A 601-nucleotide genomic window follows, 5' to 3' on the forward strand; every position below is an offset into this window, starting at 1 on the left:
GGAAATTTTGTATGTTAAACATGTATATAAAGAAATGTAAAACTTTTTAGCTTTTGTTTGCTTCAACATTCTAGAAGGGAATGTTTAATAATTTTATTCTTTCAAAAGTCTATAATAATTGGACATCATTACAACAGTTCCACGAATAGAAAACAAAATTTTAGGTGTCACATTTCAAATATATACATGTAGAAAGAGTGTAGCCTTAAATAATGAGTGAAAGAAATAAAGAAAGGAATTCTAGAATTCTTAATTGTGATGATATTCTACTAAGGAATCACTCAGATTAGATGCTACAAAATATTACAAATCTATATACTGGTGTTAGTTGTTTACACTCATCCAGTTAACAGTTATTACTGCTATAGAGACCAAAATTAGAAGTTGGAATGTTTCACAGATGCAAAATGTCTTTTTGTGAAGTACTGTAAATTCATAATTAAATTCTAGTCTTATATGATTAAAGAAAAGAAAAATAAATGATTACATATATTTTTTAAAACAAAAGAAACCTGAAACATTGTCATAAATTTATTTAAACTTTTCCAAATGATTACATATTTATGTCCAAGGCCTACAGTATAAAAAAAAAACATGCATA

The sequence above is a fragment of the Penaeus monodon genome, chromosome 19 (genome assembly GCF_015228065.2).
Source record: "Penaeus monodon isolate SGIC_2016 chromosome 19, NSTDA_Pmon_1, whole genome shotgun sequence".
In the NCBI taxonomy this organism is placed as follows: Eukaryota; Metazoa; Arthropoda; class Malacostraca; order Decapoda; family Penaeidae; genus Penaeus; species Penaeus monodon.